At 42.5% G+C, this 23,899-nt stretch overlaps 1 protein-coding gene across 2 annotated transcripts in view; it reads left to right on the forward strand.

Annotated features, from left to right (window-relative positions):
* Positions 1–23,899, forward strand: part of MTUS2 (microtubule associated scaffold protein 2) — a 367,641-nt gene that overhangs the window by 200,180 nt on the left and 143,562 nt on the right. The gene's annotated exons all lie outside the window — the stretch shown is intronic.

Genomic DNA, 23,899 nt, shown 5'->3' on the forward strand with positions numbered 1-23,899 from the left:
CACATGTCTTTTTGTTTGTTTTCCTTTATTACACTTAAAATATAATTTATTGCCCATTGAATTAAGCTAGGAAGCTCCATCTCACAGCTGAAGTGGACCCCACGTGGTCCTTCTTATGGTGGGAGGAGATTCAGCAATTAATCCTCAGAGGGTTCACCTATTTTTTTCTTCTCCAATGTGCCCTGGTAAAGAAAAGCAAGGACATCCCTGCTGGTTCCAGTGGTTGAGGCAGGGGGGATCCCTGCCAATGCATGGAACATGCCAATGCATGGAACATGGGTTCTATCCCTGGTCTGGGAAGACTCTCACGTGACTTGGGTCAGCTAAGTCCATGCACCACAACTACGGAAGCCTGCGTGTGCTAGAGTTCATGCTCCAAAACAAGAGAGCCACTGCGATAAGAAGCCCAGGAAACCACAGCTAGAGAGTAGCCACCACTGGGTACAACAAGAGAAATCACACGTGTAGTGGTGAAGACCCAGCGCAGCCAAAAATAAATTTAAAAAAGTAACATCGTGTTACCGACACTTACATGGCACTTACAGCATGTTAATAATACCTGTTTTTCACATACTAACTCAGCTTTATGCCACCCATGAGTGGCATTAAATACTTACTTGTAAATGCAGTATAGTTGTTTTATTTTATCTTAGTTTCAGGTGTACAACAAAGTGATACAGTGATATATATATATATATATGTATGTATATTCTTTTCTCCTTTGTATGTTATTACAAGATACTGAATATAGTTCCCTGTGCCATACAGTTAGCTCTTGTTGCTTATCTATGGAGTTAAATATTATTTAACCCCATTATTCAGGTGGGGAAACCAAGGTGAAGAAAATGCCCAGATTTATAAAGCTAGCAATGGTGGAGCTAGGGTTCAAACCTGGGTCCCTGGCTCCAGAACCCATGGTCCACTTGCTCAGCCATCTCTGCTCAGCCGTGGGCTGTGGAGGTGGTTGGGACACTCACGTGTCTTGGAATTGGTTTGACCTCACGGTGGGCCTGACAGTGACTTCAAGGAGAGCTTAGGGGCCTGAGGGTGGGAGGGACAGGTGAGCACAGGACCTGCGCTGATTCATCGATTGGACACCTCGGTTTAGCGCTGCTGAACAGAGATGTCCTTGCTTGGCGCGTCTTCCCAACTACCATGCTCTTGTGCTCAAGCTCGAGCATTTCGAGTGTGTGAGGTGGTGACTTGTCATCGTAGCACTTTGGAGGTTACCGGGGTGTCACAGTGTTGTGGCGCTCTGTCAGCCAGGGGCTGCTTTTCAGCCATTGCTGGACTGTGAAACCTTGACCACAATTGGTCCAGAGCCATTTGCATCATCACCATAGTGGACTCTGGTGCATGCTAAGTTGCTTCAGTCATGTCCAACTCTTTGAGACCCAACCCCATGGACCGTAGCCCTCCAGGCTCCTCTGTCCATGGGATTCTCCAGTAAAGGATACTGGAGTGGGTTGCCATGCCCTCCTCCAGGGGATCTTTCTGACCCAGGGATCGAACCTGTGTCTCCTGTCTCGTGTCTCCTTGCTTGTCAGACAGGTTCTTTACCACTAGTGCCACCTGGAAAGCCCAATGGACTTTGGTAACTACATGCTTTCCCCTTTTAAAGTGGGATTCAAATGATCTGTCCTGAGACGACACCAGCTTAGGTGTGTCACTGCAGAAGGGCTCCGTGGAACCCTGTGCAGAGAAGTCGGAGCTGCATCAACTGCTGCCGCGTGGCCGGAGGTGGGGGCCCGGAGCGTTGAGTCACAGTCACCCTCAGAGCCACTGCTCCAGAGTCTCAGGGTGCCTCAGCTTGTCCAAGTCATTGTTAGTCCTAGTGCTGGTAGGGGTTCAGCAATCCAGTTTGAGCCTGAAAGCATCTCTTTAGACAATGATGAGCCATAGAAAATGGGAAAGTGTCAGAAAAAAATCTCAGTCTCGGTGGTTTCACCATTTCATGGCTGGCATTCAGACTTCCAAGATATCAATGGGTTTTTGTTTGTTTGTTTTTGCCTTTTTCACGTAGTTGACTGAGAGGGAATCTGATTTAGGAGGAGAACTACAGGTAGAGTGATGAGCAGCAATTATTAAGGAGCAAGGTGATAATTAACACATCTCCCTGGGTACCAGCATCACTGAGATTTCTTCATCCTGGCAGCTAGGGCGTGAGCCTGTCTTGTCTCTGCTTTGCAGTGTTTGTGAAGGAGGCTAACTCATGTGTGAATGGTGGGCTGTGGACTGGGGGGTGTCAGGGCTGCTGCGCCTGAGAGACCACAGCTGGACTGAGCCAGTGCTGAATCCTCAGACCATCATCATCAGTGGATGACTGACCATCCTGGGAAATCCTGGGGGTGGGGGGCTAGTTGTCAACCTGCTGCTGTTTAGTCGCTGAGTTGGTCTGACTCTTTGTAACCCCACAGACTGCAGCCCACCAGGCTCCTATGTCCGTGGGATTCTCCAGGCAAGAATACTGAAGTGAGTTGCCATTTCCTCCTCCAGGGGATCTTCTGGACCCAGGGACAGAACCTGCATTTTGCGTCTCCTGCGTTGGCAGGCAGGTTCTTTACCGCTGAGACAACAGGGAGCTCAGCTGTCGGCCTACCACTCCCTGATCTTGAGAGCCTTCGTATTCAGACCTGCAAAGAAGGAGAAATCAGGCAGCGTGAAATTTCCCCGAGTGTCTCTCTTACGTTTTTGAATGGGTGTGGTTGTACAGTAATGACTCTGAAATCACAGAATCATCAGTTTCTTATACCGGCCCCTTTCCCACAGTGAAGTCTCCAGGACCACACAGAATAGGACTTTGTATGGCATCTGCAAAGAAATATGTCAGAGATGTGGTGAGTAGAATGCAGGGAGTTATTTCCCACAGGGTAAATAAAGCTGGGAAGAGCTGTTAACACCCTAAGTCCAGAAGGATGTCATAAATCTCAAAATTTGCTTTGTGCCAAAGTATTTTATTGGAGCATCGATGGTACTTGGGCAAAATTTAATGAGTAGTAAATCAGTCAAATTAAGTAATTATAGTTTGTGGATAGGCTCATAAACTTCATCTAGGTCTTAAATATTTTGTTCAAATTTTCTGAGACCATTTGGGATATAGCGAGGTCTTGTTTGGGAAAATGTCTAGGTTAGTAACTATACAGAATAACAGATGTGTGTTTCTGTTCAGGGTATGAAACCTGCTTGTTAAAAATACTAGCCATAGGTCTTCCTGGGCTGTCCAGTGGTTAAGACTTTGCCTTCCAACGTGGGGGATGTGGGTTTCATCCCTGGTGGAGGAGCTAAGATCCCACCTGCCTTGTGACCAAAAAGCCAAAACATAGAAACATTATTGTAGCAAGTTCAATGAAGACTTTTAAAAAAATCATCCACTTCAAAAAATATCTTTAAAAAAATGCTAGCCGTGTCACATCTCCTGTGCGCCACGTGGAACTTCAATCATTTGTTTCTAAACTCAAGTTGTTGCATTATATCTGAGGCCATAGTCAACCTGCCTACACAACACTTAGAAACAACATTTTATGTTTTAAATTTGTTAATCCCAGAGTGGATGAAAAGCAGAGGTGGTAAATTAAGATGTAAGACAGGTGCCTTGTGTGTGAGGCGGAGGGCTAAGACAGAGGATGCCATGGGGAAGTACTGGAAGAGAGGATATAACCGTTTTGTGTTTTCATCCAGGGTTAACTCATTGGGAAGGCCAAATCAATAGCATACATTTGCATCTTAGACTAATGAGAAGAACATTGAAAAGATTATTTCCAGCGCTCTAACTACAGAAATCCTATTAATATATACTTTGTTCTTGCACTCAGTCATGTCTGACTCTTTGTGATCCCATGGACTGTAGCCCACCAGGCCCCTCTGTTCATGGCATCTCCCAGGCAAGAATACTGGAGTGGGTTGCCATTTCCTTCTCTATGGGATCTTCCCAACCCAGGGATCAAACCTGAGTCTCTTGTGCCTCCTGCATTAGCAGGGTGGATTCTTTACCACTGTGCCACCTGGGAAACCCAATATATATCTTGAAGATGTTAAAAAAAATTAATAAACAGAAACCTCATTTAAACAGAATCAAGAGACCAGGGACTTCCCTGGAGGTCCATCGGTTAAGACTCTGCACTCCCAGTGCAGGGGACCAGGGATTAGATCCCACGTGCTGCAGCAAAGATTCCCATGTGCCACAACTAAGACCTGGTACAGCCAACTAAATATAAAATATTTTTAAAGAAATAGAGCCAGGAGGCCAGGATGGGAAGCTCTCAGGACTTGTGAGACTCTTCTTTCCTGGCAGGAACTCAGCCAATGGAAAGCCATGGACTGTTTACTAGAGCCCTCCCAACTTCCTCTGCCCTCTACAAAAGCTTTCTCCTTCCGTGGCCTAGCAGGGACTTACATGTGGCTCCCCAGGGTTGAGGTCCCCAAACTGCAGTTGTCTTCTGATTTGCATAAACCCATCTCTGCTGGAGAAATATCTGGCAGTCAGTTTGTTTCAGGTCAGCAGAGATGTCTTTGTGGTTGCTGAATAATGCAGAAACTGATACGAGAATGATATGCCTTGAGTCTAATTCTTGTTTTCTCATTGAGTGACGTGGAGTGCTGAGTCAGTTAGGGAAAACTAGAAAGGGGGAAAGGGGTGTAGAACTCATCCTTCGATTCTGTTCAGCACTCCTGAAGTCTCAAGAGTCTTAAGAGGTGTCCACAGTTAATAGGTCACTGTTCTTAGGCTGGTGTCGAAAGATACACCGAGTGTCATCTTCCAAAAGAGAGGAGAGTTGAAAGCCCTGTGGGGGCAGAGGAAGGACACTCGATGCAGCCTGGGCCAGTCAGGAGGCTCATCCCGTTGAAGGCGAGCCGTGTGTTCAAGGAACTGAAAGAAATGAATATTTTAGAAGCATCAAATGGTGGTAGGGGTTCAGGGGGGTGGGCTGGGAGACAAGGCTGGAAAAGGGACTCCTGGGCTGCATCAAAGAAGGCTTCTGTGCTTGCTGTAGAGTCTGAACGTGGCACCGCTGAAAATGACTGGTGTGATCAGATGTTCTTTTTTTCTGTTTTTGCCTCTGATGGCCACTCTGGACAGTACAATGCAGTGTATCCCTGTCCCCATAGGAACCCGCCTCCAGACTGGGAGTCTCACAGACCCTTCTCACGGTTTCCTGGTCTGTTCTATCTCCATTTGCACGATGACTGTGGTTCCGTCTATTTATATTTGAAATCTGTCTTTGGCACACATTTGAAGCAGAGGATATACGTCAAAATGTGATCATATTTTGCCATCTCGACTAGTCCTCAAACCTGATTTTTTTAAACAGATAATTTTCAGAGCGGTGTGGTGTTGCTGTAACATTTGCCCATCACAGCAGTGCAGTCCTGCCTCCTTTCAACCCTGCTCCCATCTGTCTTCATGATCGCAGAATTGAGGGTGACATTCTTTCAGTGAATCATATCATGATCCACCAGCTGAAAGATTAATTCAGAAAACATGATTAGAAAGAGACATCTGAATAGTTTATCTGAGACATAAGGCATGGACATTGGTGACAGGATTTAAATAACTGAAATGAATTCTCTTTAGTTTTCTTGTCTTACTAAATTAACATCAAAATGATTTTACCAGTTTAGGTAAGGCAGTGTCAGAAAGTCTAACTGCTTTGCTGGTCATAAATTATCACCGTCCTTATGCTGACTGAAAAAGTACTTTCTGACACTGAAATAGCCAGTTTTCCTTTTAGAACAAGGATGATAATATGATGTTAATATTGTTCTGGGATGTCCCATACTCTGCGTAATCTTTTTCAACAACTTGTCAACAGTCTAAGTAAATAAGAAATTGTGCTTTCTCTTTAATAACTTCTCTCTATTCATGACTTATGCTTCTGGCACAGCAGTGGCATCAAGCTGGAATCGATATGTCCTGTAGAATTAGGGCCATGTCTTCCAGGTGCCATATTAAATTTAAGTTAGTGCCCCGTATCCTTTTCTGGTGTTGCACTGAGTTAACATTAGCCCAGATCTTATTATCATGAGCCATCAGTCGAGAAGATGCTAATGAAGCAACCGCCCTCAGATAAAAAAGATAACATTACAGATGCTTCATGGAACTTTCAGATTTGTACTCATTTTTGTCCCAAATTAAAAGATAGCCTGTTTAAAAGATGCAAATAGTGTAAAGTACTTTGGGAGTATTCGTTCCTTGTGCATTCTGCCAAATAATATTTGATATTATGGCCAAATTTAATGCTCAGCTGCTAAGTGGCTTTATTAGGTTCTCACTCTGTGGAGAGCAGAAGGTGATGGCATTAGATTTTTTTTTAATTGAATATTTTTATTGTTATAATCAAGACATGACAAATTTGGACACATTGTAAAAAATTATTCATTTAACAAATAATTATGAACTTTCATTCATCTAACTGTTTTATTTATTCCCATTAAATTTTTTTACTTTCATTACTTAATTTATTTTAATTGGAGGCTAATTACAATATTGTGGTGGGTTTTCCCATACGTTGACATGAATCAGTCATGGGTGTACTTGTGCCCCCATCCTGAACCCCCCTCCCACATAAAGTATTCAAATCTTGAGTTGCTTTTATTTACACTTGGAGTTTGGGTTTTTGTTTTTGTTTTTTTTTTAACTTTTTACTTTGTATAGGGTTTTAGCCGATTCAGGATGTTGTGATGGTTTCAGGTGAGCAGGGAAGGGACTCAGCCATATATACACATGTAACCATTCTCTCCAAACTCCCCTCCCATCCAGGCTGGCACATGACGTTGAGCAGAGTTCCCTGTGCCATATAGGAGGTCCTTGTTGGTTACCCATTTTAAATATAGCAATGTGTGCGTGTCCATCCCAAACTCCCTAACTACCTCTTCCCCCAGGCAACTCTAAGTGTGTTCTCTAAGCCTGTGAGCCTGTTTCTGTTTTGTAAATAAGTTCATTTGTATCGTTTCTTTGGGATATCATACAGTACTTCTCCTTCTCTGTCTGACCTGCTTCGCACAGTGTGACCATCTCTCGATCCATCTACCTTGCTGCAAGTGGCATTATTTCATTCTTTTTAATGTGGAGCTTTTTTATATTAACATCTGTGCTGAGGAAAGGTTACCTTTATCTTTTAATATCATAAAACTATCTTTTTGCCTTTTTAGTCAAAGGAAGAAATTTGTATAAATAGAGATAACAACCACACAGATAAGCTTTGTGACTTTTAAAGCTTCACTCAAGTGCCAAAATGAAACCATCATGAAGATGATGTTTGATTTTGGAATCCCTTCAAGAAGGTTACAGGTTTCAGAATGATAACACCATCCCTGGGTCTTCTCTCTTCTCACTGTGCCAGGAACCCTAATTCAAAGGTGAGAGAGGTGTCTTCTTCCACACAGAAAAATCCCTGTCAGTCTTGAAAAATTGAGCAGCAGTTGAGCAAGATGGGGGTGTCCGCCATCTTGAAGCTCTCCCTGCCACCATGGAGGGCTCTGTGACCTGGGGCCGTATGACCCGAGGTCCCTTTCCTGGAGCTACGGTGAGAGACTGAGCCTGCTGGCATTTCTTCTCGCTGGGCAGGAGCCAAGAAGCCCTTCAAGTAGTCCTCTTCAGGCTGTTCCCAGACAGGATCTTCTCCCGCTGTGCTGAAGAGACTGAGGACTCACCCTTGCCACTGGCCTGAATTCCTTTCCTTCTGTGAAAAGCTCAGGAGGATAAAATTATAGGCAGGGCTGGTACTCCAACCTCTGGGAGGGATGTTAGTGTATCTTTGGAATAAACTGGTGTCAGGCTTTGCTGCTGTGATTCTGCCAAACAGGTTACCCCCTGAAGCTGCTTATAGCCCAGGGAGCCCAGCCGGGTGCTCTGTGATGACCTAGAGGGGTGGGATGGGGGAAGGGAGGCAGGCTAACAAGGGAGGAGTTTTATGTGTGTGTGTGTGTGTGTGTGTGTGTGTAATTATGCCTGATTCGTGTTGTACGGCAGAAACCAACACATTGTAAAGCAATTTTCCTCCAATTAAAAAAATTTAAAAAAGGAATTACTCACTATTCCTGTTAAGGTATTCTAATACAATGTTGTAAAGCAACTTTCCTCCAGTTAAAAAGAAAAAAAGAATTGCCCACTATTCCTATAGGCTATTCCTATACTGCTTCTCTCATGGGATCTAGGACTCCACAAGTATTCCTCAAACTTGGTAGAGAAGAGAGATCCCACAACCTGCATAATATTAGGAAGTGTTGGCTGCACGTCTCATTTTGTTGAAGGCTTACCTGTTTTCCAAAACGTCATGTAGATTTTGCATTTTATTCCAAAATAGATCCAGCTTTATATTAATAGAATTATGGTGTCACTTTTGTGAATTACTGCAGTCTTTTTGAACTGCAATTTGGCAATATCTGTAAACATTAAATATGTATGTACTGTTTTACTCAGCAGTCTTACTCCTGGGAATCAGTCTCATAGAAATAAAAGCATCAGTACCTCAAGATATATGTATAGTGATATATATGACCACATGCCATGGCAAAAATTGGAATAAAATGAATGGCACTCAACAGGGAAGTGGTTGAATGTAAACTGTGGAGCCACCATATGTGGAATTGTGCAGCCACTGAAGAGAATGAATTGGAATTCTGCCAGGCAACTTGAAGGGATTTCTGTGAGTAAAGCAAAACGCATGGAATGCATCTAAGAGCCGTGTTTATAGAACAGTGACAGAATAACTGCCATTGTTGTCCAGTCACTTGGTTGTGTCCAGCTCTTTGCGACCCCCATGGACTGCACCACACCAGGCTTCCCTGTCCTTCACTATCTCCTGGAGTTTGCTCAAGCTCATGTCCATTGAGTCAATGCTGCCATCCAACCATCTCATCCTCTGTCACCCCTTCCCCTTCTGTCCTCAGTCTTTCCCAGCATCAGGGTCTTTTCCCGTTTTGCATCAGGTGGCCAAAGTATTGGAACTTCAGCTTCAGCATCAGTCCTTCCGATGAATATTCAGGGTTGATTTCCTTTAGGACTGACTGGTTTGATCTCCTTGCAGTCCAAGGGACTCTCAAGAATCTTCTCCAGCTCCACAGTTTGAAAGCATCAACTCTTCGTCCCTCAGCCTTCTTTATGTTAACATACACATATTATGTAAATATGTACAGAATAATTGTATATGTTTCTATATGTTTTGTAAATCATATTAGCATGAGGAGCTCAGTAGCTCACCGGGTTCCCTGTGGTAGGAGGGATGAGAGAAGAGGGAGGGAGGGAGAGGAAAAGGAATATTGCATTATTTAATCATTTGAAGTTAGATATGATTGTGCGATCTGTGTAATACAAATTATACATAAACCAGTTGCCTCTCTCCTTGTAAATTTGGAAGCTGTCCTGTCTCCTGCTGAGTGGCTTTGCTCTCTGCCTGTCTCATCATGGCATATCCCTGGGAGCAGTGGTATTCTCGTTGAGAAACATGTCATGACAGTATGCATGGTACGGAGATCTAAGGGGGATAAGCCACCACGTGCCTCTCTGGCTGGAGTTCCTGTCTTCTGGGGAGGTTCTGTTGGTTCTGCCATGATGTGTCTGTGAAGGGGCTTCCTGACTGAGGCAGGCTGTGGTCATTGTTAAGTTTCCCTGGACATGAGTGCCTTTATTCTGCGGCTTGATTTCTGCTGACTCCTTAAGGCATCACCTGATTTTGGCTGCTAGCTTTCTGCAGTGACACCTGGTTCTTTCTGTGGTTCCACCTTTAGTTATGCTCTTGAACTGTGGAGCTGGAGAAGACTCTTGAGAGTCCCTTGGACAGCAAGGATATTAAACCAGTCAATTCTAAAGGAAATCAACCTGAATATTCATCGGAAGGACTGATGCTGAAGATGAAGTTCCAATACTTTGCCACCTGATGCAAAACGGGAAAAGACCCTGATGCTGGGAAAGACTGAGGACAGAAGGGGAAGGGGTGACAGAGGATGAGATGGTTGGATGGCATCACTGACACAATCGATGCAAGTTTGAGCAAACTCCGGGAGATAGTAAAGGACAGGGAGGCCTGGTGTGCTGCAGTCCATGGGGTCGCAAAGAGTCAAGCATTACTTAGCAACTGAACAACAAATTACCGCCTGACTTTTTACAGTGTCAGTAAATACTATATTATACACCAGGTCCATCCAGCCAAGCTGTGCATTGTTATGGTTCAAGCCTTAGGAGTGTATCTAGTTCAGAATTTTACTATATTCTGTTTTTAATTTTTCAGTGCAAAAGCCTTTCCTGGTGAAAGATTCAGTGAACTGACTCAAATTATTCTTATAAATGTTGTTAAATGTTATGTAACATAGCATGAACATGTTATGTTTTATATCATGTGTGAAATTGCTCCCCATGGGAGAACTATCTTTAGACATGCTTACTGCCTTAAATTACTTAAAATAAAACCACTTAAACTCTTTCCCCAACCCACCAATATAAATAATTTCCTTCTGTCTATCTCTTGGGTACCATATGCAACACTTCTCAATCCCATCAATGTTCTCTTCAACTCACAAGTAAATGTAGCTCACAGTACTCTCATTAGCTGCAAGAAAAAATGTCACAAACAGTTTATCTTTTTCATGCAACTTCTGGAAGTTTTCCACTAATTCCTCAATACCCTGAACAACAGTGCCTCCAATCAGACTTACATTTTCATAAGGCTGCTTCTGTCTTGTAGGCTACATAGTTACAGCTGTATTCAATAAACATTTTTATAAACTCACCTTCCTTAAAATGTTCACTGCTAACCAGTTATCTCAGTTCATTATTTCACAGTTGCAACTATTCATTCACTTTGTTTCTATTAGAAACAAATTTGATAGTTTTGATTAGAAACAAAAAAAGCAGTATTTTTTTCTCATTTTATTAAGCTTTTCTTACAGATCTTTCCTTAGGCCAACACGTAGTGTGGTTTAACAAGATTTCACCTTTCTTTTCACTCCATTCCTTCCAGCTGTGATGTGATTCAACCATTATCTAGGGCCATTTATTGAGAGGTTTTTGCATTAAAAAAAGAAGCTTTGGGCAGTGTGGAAGCACTCTGAGCCTGGCATCGTGGGGCAGGTGGGAGGTAGATGACCAAGATGTGGACTCTGCCCAGGTCCCAGAAAGGAGGATAGAGGTGATACCAGTAGAGGGCAGTGACTCTGAGCTCTCTGGCTTCTTGGGACCCAGTCAGTGAGTGTGCCCCACATAAATTCACCCAGAAGGGCAATAGGTCCACTTGTACTCAACGTGGGTATCATTTGAGGGTTTTTTATTTTTTTCCATGTAAGTTTGATCATCTGAAGCACAAAACTAAACAATTTTATGACCATCAGTGGTTAACAGCGATCAGCTGGTGATGCCATAACAAGCCGTCATTCAGAGCATGTGTTGAGAGAATATGACTTTGTTCTTCCACCTGTCCACAGACATTTTGTATTTGCAGTGATCCAATCTCAGCTTTTTAATTCTGTCTTAAGAAATTGATACTTCCAGGGAAACATTTCTGACATGATTTGGAAAGGGAGAGGTAAATCTATGATACTGCCTGGAGGCTGATAGGAGAAAAAGGGAAACAGCTTTTTTGAATGCTTTTGGAAGGAGGAAAAAAATGGGCCATTTTAGTTATTCCCATTTCAGAAGGTTATTCTCATCTGAAAGACATTTGAGAGACTGAAATGGAATATTTCCATTGCCATACCTCTCATAGCGAAAAGAAGTAATAGGCAATTATTTTTGCAGGTTCTTCTTAAAAGAAAAGCTATGCAGGACTGGCCCTACCATCACAAGATAAAATGGGGAATTGAGCAGTTATTCAATGAATTTCAAACAGTGTCAAGAACCCAGCATGATTTTTGCCCTGAAGTACATAGATGGACTTTTCTAGAGAGAAAATAGCATCCAGGCTCTGTCCCATTATAATGAGAGTAGGGTTGCATGTGAAGAGAAAATTCAAACAATAGAGAAAACCACACAAAGGAATTGATTTCAATGTTTCACTTGAGAAGTATCTGTTGGGTACCTCCTGTGTGCAGGTTGAGTGCTGGGGCTTCAGTGTTACAGTATGTTCCATACATATGAATGAATTTCATGCTAAGAGCATGTTTGTAAGTTCAATTTGTTCATTAAGTCCAACAAACTTAGCCTAGGTACCCAGCTAACATAATTGGCTATGTAATACTATACTGTAATAAATTTATAATACTTTTTACACAAATAATGCATGAAAAACAAAAACCATTTTTAATCTTACAGAGTAGTACCTTGAAAAGTACAGTAGTCTGTAAAAAGTTTAATTTTGTAAGAAACTCTCAAACTGTATTCCAGATTGGCTGTACCATTTTGCAGTCTCACCAGTGATGAAGGTTCTTTCTCCACATCCTTACTAGCATTTGGTGGTGTCAGTATTTTGAATTTTTGCCATTTCAGTAGATGTATAGTGGTATCTTGTTGTTTTAATTTGCATTTCCCTGATGACATCTGATCTTGAACATCTTTTCATATGCTTATTTGCCGTCTGCATATCTTCCTTGGTGAGGTATCTGTTTAGATCTTGGGAGCAGCAGTTTGGATGGATCTAAGAAGACTTGCTGATTTTAAGGTTTTTAGCTTTCTTCTTATTATGTGGGTGTGAGTGAAGGACTTCTAAGTTTCTTACATCTCAAACTGGAAACTGAAGTTCCTATTTAATTTTTTTTTTTTTTAATTTTGTGTGTCTGTGCTAGGTGTTTTTAATTTTGTTTTGAGTTATTAGTAGCGGTGCTGCAACCTTGCACGTATGACAGTTGCCTTCTGCAGACTGGGTTCTCAAGCTGGATTGAAGGTTATAGAAAATATACTAATTGATTTATATTTGGCCAAATTTCCTTATGGTGAAATCACTATACTCCCACCAGCATGGATGACTTTGCCTGTTTCCACAGACCCTTGCCAGCATTGACTGTTGTCAGACTTTTGTATCTTTGCCAATTAGATAAGCAGAAAGAGATCCTACAGTTTTAACTGCATTTTTTCCCACCATGATTCTATCTTCTATTACCTACAAATATTTAATCTATTATATTTCTCAATGTGGATGTTCATTTTTTCCTAATAATTAATATAAAGTTTAGTAAACTTTTGTCTGTCTTATGTTTTGTAGATGTTGTTTCCAAATGTGTTGCTTATAGTTTAAACTTTATGTCTAATAGGATTTTGGTTAAGTTTTTTACTTTTACAATAAATTGTGTAGACATTTATTGTTAATTCTGTTGTTCTTGTTTCTAATATTGCTAACAGAGATTTTCCCCATTCCTGACATATTCAGTTATTTATTTTTATTTTGCCCTTGGATTTTACCTAAGCATATTTTCCTCTAGTCTTTAAAATATTTGATTCACCTGGAATGTGTTTTGGTGGAAGGCATAAGAATGGGATCAAGCTTCATTTGTAGCCAACATCTAGCCAGTTGTACAAACACTTAGGGAAAAACTCCTTTTTTTTTTCTTTTTAAACTGATATTATCACCTTCTTTGTTACCTGCTGGGATCTCCTCTGGACTCTTCATTTATGGATTTATCAGTTTCACACTGTGTAATCCTACAACATTTCTATATAGCGTTTATCTCTGGTGGTGGTACATCCTCTTTAACTCTTCCTCTTTTATTTCCCACACCCCTAGCTATTCTTGCAAATTCATTCTTTAAAGTGTCCTTCCAAAATCACTTTTTCAAGGTCATCTCCCCACCAAATAGGTATCAGTACTCCTTGCACGTATGACTGTTGCCTTCTGGTTAATTTTTTGGTTATTTTTTAAACTTATTTAAATTAATTTTTGTTGTTATTTTTAAAGCTACTATTTTATTTCAATTGTTATTATATGGCCGTGTCATGTGGCAAGCAGGATCTTAGTTCCCTGACCAGAGATCATACAAACCCTCACCCCCTGCAGTGAAAGTACCGAGTCTTAATACCACTGGCCTGGCAAGGGAATTCCCCTTCTTTTTATTCTTAGTCTCACACAAATTTGTGTATAATTTGTATCACCAGAGTCCCAAATAATTTGGTTGTAGGATTTGGGGACAGGAAAATGAATGAGCTTCAACAGCAGCGTCCCTTTATTATGGCCTCAGAACCGTGCTTTCGATGATAGCTGCTCAGAACTGTGTGCTTCTCCTGCCCTTGAAGAATGAAGAGCAGCTTCCTTGTCTTCATGCATCTTTGGGAATCACATGGTCATTCTCTCCTGCATGGCTGACTCCTCCATCCTAGATCATCTCTGAGCCCTGCTTCCCAGGGAAGCACTTGGAGAGAGAGAATCAAGACCTGAGTGTCACTGCGATGCGACAAGTCTCTGTCCCTTTTACCATGTCAAATGTAGCCAAGGAATGACTTATTTTTATTGGCATATAGTCGCTTTCAATGTTGGGTTCTTTTCTGCTCTACAGCACAGTGAACCAGCCACATGTGTACCTACATCCCCTCTTCCTTGGGTTTGCTTTCCGCTTAGGTCCCCACAGACTGTTGAGTAGAGTTCCCTGTGCGCTACAGTAGATTCTCGTTGTCGTCGTTATTGTCCAGCCTCTCAGTCGTGTCCAGCTCTTTGCAAGCCCTTGGACTGCAGCATGCCAGGCTTCCCTGTCCTTCAGTATCGCCTGGAGTTTGCTCAGACTTACGTGCCTTGAGTTGGTGATGCCATCCTCTGTCACCCCCTTCTCCTGCCCTCAATCTTTCCCAGCATCAGGGTCTTTTCCAAAGAGTTAGTTCTTTGCATCAGGTGGCGAAAGCATTGGAGCTTCAGATTCAGCATCAGTCCTTCCAATGAATATTCAAGGTTGATTTCCTTTAGGATTAACTGGTTTGATCTTGAAGTCCAAGGGACTTTCAAACGTCTTCTCCAGCACCAGAGTTTGAAAGCATCAATTCTTTGACACTCAGCCTTCTTTATGAACCAGTTCTCACTTCCGTACATGACTGCTGGAAAAAAACCATAAATTTGACTATATGAACCTTTGTCAGCAAAGTGATGTCTGTGCTTTTTAATATCTTCATATGCTTTATGTCTTCCTTAGTAAATGTTTCATTCCACTGGGGCTTACATAGTGTGATCTCCCTCAGGCTCAGAGAAGGGTCTGTTCAATGAGATGAATGAATGAGTAAGTGAATGAATGAAAGAAGAAAGTGAAGACAGAGAAAAGATAGGACCCAGGCATTGGCACGGGAATGGAAGAGTGGATTTAATGGAGAAACAGACATAAAGAGTAGACTTATGGACATGGGGAGAGGGGAGGAGAGGGTGACATGTATGGAAAGAGTAACATGGAAACTTACATTACCATGTGTAAAATATATAGCCAATTGGAATTTGCTGTATGGCTCAGGAAACTCAAACAGGGGCTCTGTGTCAACCTAGAGAGGTGGGATGGGGAGGGAGATGGGAGGAAGGTTCAAAAGGGAGGTGATATATGTATACCTATGGCTGATTCATGTTGAGGTTTAACAGAAAACAAGAATATTCTCTAAAGCAATTATCCTTCAATTAAAAAATAAAATAAACTTCATTAAGATAAAAAAATGTTTAGTGCAAGAGCAGGTAGCGGCGTTTGGCCAACCGATTGACTGGACATGCCCTGGTGCCAGGCAGCCCTGAATCTTACCAGCATGGTCACTTATTTGGATGGTTGGTACCATGTGACCATGAGCCACAGCTTTGGGGCAGGTGGACGTGCCCAAAGCGCTTAGCCTTCCCCCTCTGTTTTGCTTGCCATAGCAGTGGGGCCTCCATTCTGAGAAACACAGCTTTAGGTCACTTAAGGAAGACTCTTCCAACCTCATCTTGGTTTAAAAGTAAGTGTCTTTTCCCTCTGCTAACCTTCCAATCCATTTAGCTTTCTCTGGGTGCACCAGTGACTCCTTCGCTCTGACAGGAAAATTGAATAGCACTTCACAGAAATATGAAAACACTGTCAGCTCACATTACCTCCACCTCACCTCATTCTGTGTGTTCTCAACTTTTTGTGTATTTGATCTGGAAGTATATAACTGCTGGCTGAGCTGGTAATCAAACTATATAATCAGAGACCTCTCGTTCCCTAGCTTTCTCCTCTCTCTCCCCCATTCAGTAGTTTTAAAGCTATAATACTCATGCCACCACTTACTTTTTTTTTCTCAGAAAGTTGCTGACTTGAATTAAATGTGCCCTGTGATTTTTTTTTTTCTGAAAGATGCCAAGTTCTGAGTATCCCCTAGCTCACAAGTAAGATGATTTTTGCCCACGGGGCACACTTGCCTCGGCAGAAGTCATTCCCAGGTGGATATTTCCTGACTGCAGCCACCGTAATCACAGCTCACGTAGCTGGAGGCATGTGTAAGCTGAACTGGCTAAGGGAGCCGAGATGCAAGGACCCAAGAGAGACAGGGATGGCAGATCAGCCTTGGACTGTGTTTTTGAGACTAATCCTGGGGTTTTTCCATTTCAGAGAAGATTCTGCGGGATCCTTGTTAGATGAGTTTCTATTAGGATTGCTTGCAGACCCCTCTGGTCCATCTGTCAAATTGTCATCATCCCAGAGTTGAAATACTGTCTATTTTTACACAAAGGTAAAGGATCTCACTTATATTCAATATTGGTTCTAAAATTTCTTATGGCTCATTTGGGGTATTGTTCTCCAAAGGTTTTATATTTGTCTAGAAAATACAACCTAAGGCTAATTAACACTGTCAGAAATAGACCAGATCAAAGACTTCTTCTCTTCGGACCAAACTTCTGAAATTTCAGGATCTACCCTGTGGACTTGAAGACAGGAGAGCATGGTTCTATGGTTCGTGGACTCTTAACTCCTGTGTGAGGCAGAGCTGTGTATCTGCTGTCAGCCAGAGTCTGTGGGTGGGGACATGGTTAGGAGGTCATGGGATCTCCAGGTGAGGGGAGGGTGATTTCTAGAAGATGGATCCATTGCTCCCGGGCCTAACCGCCGGACAGCTGGGGTTCAGGAACAGTTTCCGGGCAGACTGTGTGGAATTGTTGAACAAAGTTGGACTTTGGAGCTGGACCAGGCTTGATTTTGAATGCTGACTCTGCATTCATCATCTTTGTCATCTGTCCTGGTTCACGTTACTTAGCCTGAGTTTCTGTTTTTGCAAAATGAACAGAAGATTGCACAGATTAAATGAGTTCGTCTTTGCCCATGCTTAATAAAAGTTACTTGTCAGATTTAAGCCCTTGGCTGATGTCATTTCTGTTTCTCCCAGGTCTGGGCAGTGACACGGGAAGGGTTCTGAGTCTTTGCATCCTATCAGGCAGTTAAGTTAGAGACAGAAGGTGCTTGCTGGGTAGTTCAAGGCTCTGGGTTATGAAATGACAGGGCAGGGAGCCCAGGGGGGCTCCGTGACCAGCAGGCATGTGTCTCCGTGTCTGCCAGACGGTGACTTGGGCAACAGGAGTCTGGTGGCCAGCCCTGGGAAGTCTTGTCCCAGCATCGAAGCAGGGGTGTACATCAGGGGATGGGTCTCTTGGGAGACATTTCAGCATGCTGCTCACACACATCCCTTGATCTCATTTATGTTTAGAATTTGTGATTATTTAATATAAAAAATTTCCTCCTTGGAGTAGCCCAGGAGTTTGTGCCTTTCTGTGGCCTAACGCTTTGCCAGAACTGTCCTTGGGGAGGGCGATCTTAGCAGATGTTGCATTTCAGTCCTGTTTTAGGAGATGATTTATTCCACTTCTGCTTAAGTCCTGAGGCTGCGGGCGGGCCTGTTCTTTCATTTCTATGAACACAGGCTTAGGTACCGTGCTCAGGGTGGCAAACAAAGACGGCTCCAGTCACCGTTCCCTGTACCTGCCTGGCCCAAAGCTCCTGCCACTTAGTTAAGGGGAAGCTCTCTCAGAATTCTGTGCCCATGAGACACAAATTCTGACTCATGTAGAATCCAGATTTTGCTATTGATTGGAATGCTTCTGCTTAGAAGCATGTATTTATGAATGGTAAGGGCCTTCCCTGTGGCTCAGTGGTATAGAATCCAACTGCCAGTGCAGGAGACACGGGTTTGACCCCTGGGTTGGGAAGATCCCCTGGGGAAGGAAATGGCTACCCACTTCAATATTCTTGCCTGGGAAATCCCATGGACAGAGGAACCTGGCGGGCTGCAGTCCATGGGGTCACAGTCAGACATGACCGAGTGACTAAATAGCAACAATGACAGCAAAAGCAAAAAGTGAAAGAGAACTCACGAGCTGACTGTTGCTCAGATTGGGGTCGAGTGGGCAGGGGCACATGCTGAACGTGGCCCCTGCAGACATGGGATGTTCAGCCCCTTGGAGATGCAGGGTGACCCTGGGGTTCACCTGTGCCTGGCTTGCAACTCGTGGTTACCCAGCGTAAGATATTGTCTTGGTTGGAGGAATGGCAAGGGAAGCCCCTGGAGAAAGGAGATGCAGAAGAGTTGAAACTCAAAACCATGAGCTTGGGATCACAACTTCATATAATCCAGGAGACAAGCCTGGCTTCACTGCTTTAGACTCGGTGTGGAGGCGGCTGGCACTGTCCCGGGAGAATCTTCCTAAGGGAAGTGGTCAGCTGAAGCTTGTGCTCACATCTCATGAAATGTGAAAGCTTTGCAGGGGTTATAAGTTCATTTACTAGCCTGTTGATGTCACTTTGCAAAAACTAGTTTGCATACCATTTGCCTGAGTGATTTTATGATTGGTTTTTCAATGCTTGCAATTTTATTTCATATAGGTGATGGTCAGACAGCAAGTACCAGTCATAGCATCGCCCATGAAAATGAACGGAAATAGAGTTTTCGATTTTTTAACTTTTCTGTCGGGAAGGACTTTGAGGAAAAGGATTAAGGAGCAAATGGTTTCAGAGGCCGAGACAGGGGAGACAATTTATTTTAGTGTTTACTGCATATCAGATCCTTTACACATGATTTTGTGGTCCCTGCGGTGCTTGCTCTTCTGAGGTCACAGCTGAGGATGCAGGGGAAGAAAAATGAATGACTGTCCCAGGTGATCATGTTCTCAGTCAGGGCCTGCCACGGGCTTTAGGGACCATGACCTTCTTTCATCGGAGACGGAAAGGCACAGCCAGAGTGAAGCAAGGGAGGGCTGTTTTTGTTTCATTTTGATTCAGAAGTCCAGTAATTATAGTACTTCAAAAACACTGTTCTGTTCTTTCTAGAACCCTAGGAGTCTTCCAAAGAACGATGTATTCTCCATTAAACCATAGTAATTTGAAGTGCTTGAAGTGTGTCACCATCTGTTTTCTATTGGAGTTTCCCCCAGACAATTTCAACTGAAAACAGTTGCTATTTATGTCATTGAGATACTTGTATTTGGACGTTAGTACAGCTCCTGGAAGTTCATGGTTTTGGACCAAAGCTCTGGGAATCAGGAAGATTTCTGTCCATTTTCCTAGTTTCTGATTGACATAGATCAGGGTGATACATACAGAAAGCAGAGGAGGTTCCATTAATCAACAGAAAGTAAGGCATTGTTGAATATTGAAGGTATTTTTTCAATATTTTTAAAATTTATTACTTTTTTTCCCAAGATAAGCCTACTTAAGAAATATATAGTATTTTTAAAGTTAAGTAGGCATATCTTAGAGAAAATAATTATAAATTTTATAAATACTGAAAAAAATACCTTCAATATTCAACAATTCTTTAATTTATGTCAAGTAATGGAAACTCCTCTGCTTTAAATAGTTTTATGTGTATTTGTAAATTAAAGATTTTCCCATAAGTATAAATCACATTGTCTTTGCAAATAACAATATATATATAGCAGATATATAACTTGGATATGTTTGGGAAAAAAGACAATTCCAATCAAATATTGACAAAAGTAAGAATTAATTTGAAGGAAAACAAGATTAGGTTCACATATTCATTCCTCCTTCTGTCTTTTTAATTTTTTGGTTAATTCCAGTCTCTCAATTTATCCCTCCTATCCCCTTTCCCTCTTGGTAACCATAAGTATGTATTCCACATCTGTGATTTATGTCTGTTTTGTAAATAAGTTCATTTGTACCATTTTTTATATTCCACATGTGAGCCATATCATATTTGTCTTTCTCTCTCTGACTTTCTTCACTCAGTATGAAAGTCTCCATGAAAGTATTTTTATATAACTCTACTTTATCTAAAGAAGTAACCAAAAGTTAGCTATCAAGAACTATTAAAGAATTAGCTATCAAGCTAACTCAGCAGAATTTTAGATGTTATCAGTCTCATTTTCCACTAGGACAAGTAAGTACTGTCTTTTGACTAAATCTTTCTGTCTTTCATTCAGCTAGAGCAGTGGTTCTTGCTGGGGATGGTTTTTGTCCCCGAGGGCATTTGACACTGTCTGGAGACTTTTATTGTTCGTCACCCCAGTCAAATTGGGGATGGGCAGGAGGAGAGAGTGCTCCTGGATCCATGGACACTGCTGACCATCCTACAATCACAAGGCAGCCTCCACAGCCTGGTCCAAGACATGGATGATACCCTGCTGGGAAACTCTGGGCTAAAGGGAGAGAATAATGAAGATGACACTGAGGAACAAACCAGTCCTATGCTGAAAGAGAATTAAAGGGGATGTGCCTACCCTCTTGAACCCTGAAGGAAAAGAGAGAGTTTTCTAGCTCCCAGGAGGGGAGAGAAAATTCTTAGAGTTCAAAGGATGAATATTTGGATTTACAAGTTGACAAATGTCCTTAAGGCCAATAGACTGTTCATTTGTGAAAAGACTATTCAGTTATTTCCCTTTAAGGTTTCATTGTTTCCAGAAGCTACTGAGTAGAAAGGGTTCTTTTGGGAGATTGACATATATACATTACCATGTATAAAATACATAGCTAGTGAGAACCTGCTCTATAGGAAGCTCACTCCATGCTTGGTGATAACCCAGATGGGTGGGATTTGGGTGTGAGGGTGATGGAGGTCCAACAAGTGGGGATATATGTAGAGATATAGCTGATTAGCTTTGTTATACAGCAGAAACTAACACGATGTTGTAAAACAATTATAACAAACAAATTAAAAACAAAAGATTGTGAGAACCAGTAACAGACCAGGAAAAGAAAGAAAGGGTTCTTTTTAAGAGTGTAAGAAATCACGGCTCGGGGAACAATTCTGACTTCTTTGCAGCAACCCCTGCCTTGTTTAAAGATATATGGAATGGAAGGTTGGGGCTGAGTTGCCATGATCTACTTTTCAGCATTTGACTTAGTTGAAAGACCCTGATGCTGGGAAAGATTGAAGGCAGGAGGAGAAGGGGACCACAGAGGATGAGATGGATGGCATCACTGACTCAATGGACATGGGTTTGAGCAAACTCCGGGTGACGGTCAGGAACAGGGAAGCCTGGCGTGGGGTCCATGGGGTCGCAAAGAGTCTGACACAACTGAGTGACTAACACACAGCCCTCAGATATTTTGGAACAACTAATTAAACAGGCCTGCAACACAAAAAGCAAACTATAGTAGAGCCCAAAATCCAAGTTATGGAAGTGGAACAACTAACCTTTCTTATTGGTCTGTTAATAAAAACTGGTAGATAAGTCCTTGATCATTTCTATAATTTCTTGTACCATATTAATAACCTCAGCAGAATTTAAATTGAGTTCAAATCAGATGCTCTTGTCTTTTAACAACTCCTATATTAAGCATATAATTAAAATGCTCCAGTTTAAATATTTTCCCCAAGGTTTTAACTACTATAAGATTCACACAGTGATGAACCAGAGTCTTCACGAATGAGGGCTCAAGCTTTTAAGAACTTCAGGTAGGGAAAAGGAATTTATGACAACTGAGATTGCTTTTAATTACTCAAAAGTCTCTTGAAATACTGTATTAGCCCTTGATCTTTTAAGTCACTAACCTGCATCAATATTTGACCATGCTCTCTCCTTTGGGAATGTGACTTGGTAAATATTAAAGAGAATTTCTTAGATCAAAAGGAAGCTTTCAGTCACTTATGTGTTGGGAGTTCACATGCCCTGGGCTGGGAGATGCTGGTTTTTACCCTCTGCAATTATATCTATGATCTTAAGAGAGATGGTCTGATCACCCCAACCTTTGCTGTCTTTGATAACCAGCTTGGTCTTTCTTAGAGTCTGTTACTTAGCAGGAAATTGAGAGAAGATGTTATAGAGAAGATGGCATTTAATGAGGCTATGGAGGACGGGAGGGCTGGCCCACATCTCAGGGTGTCACAGATGGGAGGGAATGGTACTGCTCACAGACACCCACCCTCCCTTTACCACTCATGTCCCTGCACTACGAACCTCACTTAACCAGTTGAACTGCACCCATATTTCCCCATTTCCTGAGCAGACATAAGAAAGAAGACCCTCTTTGCTATATGTTAGAATGGATTCCAGGAAGGTTTTCCTGGAATGTCTGGGTGCAGAGTGAGAAGAAGGGACAGAAGTGTTCCTTTTTTGCTTCTGTGACGATTTAGTTGTGATCATTGTCAAAAGAAGGACATTTGGGGAAAGAGAATGCCTACCCTGGGTCACTGTGACAGCTACCTACTGAAGCCCTGGGAGCCTATGAAGGCAGAGGTGGCTGGCGTTGTCGGCATCCGCTGCTTGCAGAAATCATCTGCTTCCCTGATTGGTCTGGTGTGTGTGGGGGAGAGATGTCTTCAGGGTATTATCATAGGGCTTGCATGGAATGGGACTTCACAAAACCAGGTGGCACGTGGGACAGAGGGGGTTCTTGAAGAAATGACAGCTGATGAAACAGGGCTGCTTTTGATGATGTTGGTGCACACACCATGGATGACAGCTAACTTTATTGAGTACCAGGCGTTTTGTAAAATGATCTATATACATTATCTCATTTAAGTCTCAGGCTAAACTAACAACATATGGTAAATAAATAAATAAACCATTTCATTAAAGAGGCTGAATTAACATTTTAAGGAGAATGTTACTAGTAAGTTTCAAGTCTGGTCTTGAGTTTGGGCAGAGCCTGTGGTGTCCATAACTGTGCTACATGATGCCTTATTATTACCACTCTTACGACTTGCTGTCGGGTCTCCGATGGAAGAGCTCAGGAAGGGGAACCCTGCAGCAGGAATCCAGAGAATTCCTGTGGACCTGGCAAAGCCTCTTCACCCCACACCTGACCCGCAGAACTGCATCCTGCTGCCTTATGGGGAGGCGGTATAGGTGATGTCTCCTGGCCTAGGGCTGGAACCATTTACTGGACTCCTGGAAGACTGTTTTGAGGAAGATATGCAGGCCAGTCTTGGATTAGTGAAAAGTCAACACTTGCTCTGGGCTTCCCAGGTGGCTCAGTGGTAAAGAATCCACCTGCCAATGCAGGAGACACAGGTTGATCTTTGGATCAGGGAGATTCCCTGGAGAAGGAAATGGCAACTCTCTCGAGTATTCTTGCCTGGAGAATTCCATGGACAAGAGGAGCCTAGCGGGCCACGGGGTCAGGAAGAGCCGGACTCGACTGAGAAACTAAAGAAAACAGTGACAACACTTGCTCTAGGTGAAGTGGGAGTAGTGAAAGGCATGCCATGTGTTTTTCCTTCTTTCATTAGGACTTAGGTCACTGGGGAGAGATGGATAAAGAAGCATGGTTCTTTAGAGTTACCTCTTCAGAGCTAGACTCCAGTCACTGCATTGGAGAGACATGAAGCCATGAGATGGTGGTGGTTGGAAGAAAAACAAGAGACGGTAGCCTGATGAGACTAATGTGCTTTGAATGAGGCTCAGTGTTGGGTTAGTGGGCATAGGGTCAGTGTTGCCTTTACTAAGGGCTTAGATGTGTCCGATACTATTCTAAGCACTTTAGTCTAAACATGTATGATAGTAACTCCTTTAAAGTAACAACTGTGATGATATCCACTGTTATCCTCCATTTTACAGCTGAAGAAATGAAACAGAGAGAGAGTAAACCACTTGTCCAGGCTTTGAATCTAGGC

The sequence above is a fragment of the Odocoileus virginianus genome, chromosome 8, assembly GCF_023699985.2.
Source record: "Odocoileus virginianus isolate 20LAN1187 ecotype Illinois chromosome 8, Ovbor_1.2, whole genome shotgun sequence".
In the NCBI taxonomy this organism is placed as follows: Eukaryota; Metazoa; Chordata; class Mammalia; order Artiodactyla; family Cervidae; genus Odocoileus; species Odocoileus virginianus.